At 41.0% G+C, this 503-nt stretch overlaps 1 protein-coding gene across 5 annotated transcripts in view; it reads right to left on the bottom strand.

The window, feature by feature from the left end:
• The window catches only part of FGFR1 (fibroblast growth factor receptor 1), an 80258-nt gene that overhangs the window by 50099 nt on the left and 29656 nt on the right, over nucleotides 1-503 (bottom strand). The window lies entirely within an intron of this gene.

Here is a 503-nt window from a genome sequence, read left to right as displayed (position 1 = left end):
GGAGTGGTGACAAAGGGCATCCTTGTCTGGTTCCTGTTCGCAGAGGGTTATCTTATTTTTGCAAATGATGTACACAGCGCCCATAGGAAACTAACAAATGGTTGTGCAGTTTGCAAAACCCAAATAACATGCATGTTGTTTGTGTAAAGGTACAGTAGCTCCTAAGACCTAAGGAAAATAGACTGTAATTCCAAAAGTAAACTCTGAGTGCAAAAAAAGGCCTCTTCTAAACATAGTGAGCTAATCAGCATTCCAAAGGCAGTGATAATGGACTTAAAGCTTTGGGTGATGCTGCCAAAGGAAGGAAGTGTCTCCTTCCTTTCAAGGAAAGGTTGCAGACTACATCTTTCCTTCCCACAGACCTCCTAAGGCAAACTAATATAGCTAGCTCAGTATCACGTACTTTGGATATGTTATTAGGAGGAACCAATCCCTGGAAAAGGATATCATGCTTGGTAAAATAGAGGATTAGCCAAAATGTGTAAGAGCCTCAACAAGATGAA

The sequence above is a fragment of the Chrysochloris asiatica genome, unplaced genomic scaffold (genome assembly GCF_000296735.1).
Source record: "Chrysochloris asiatica unplaced genomic scaffold, ChrAsi1.0 scaffold00035, whole genome shotgun sequence".
NCBI classification, from domain to species: domain Eukaryota; kingdom Metazoa; phylum Chordata; class Mammalia; order Afrosoricida; family Chrysochloridae; genus Chrysochloris; species Chrysochloris asiatica.
This window is presented reverse-complemented; position numbering and strand designations above follow the sequence as displayed.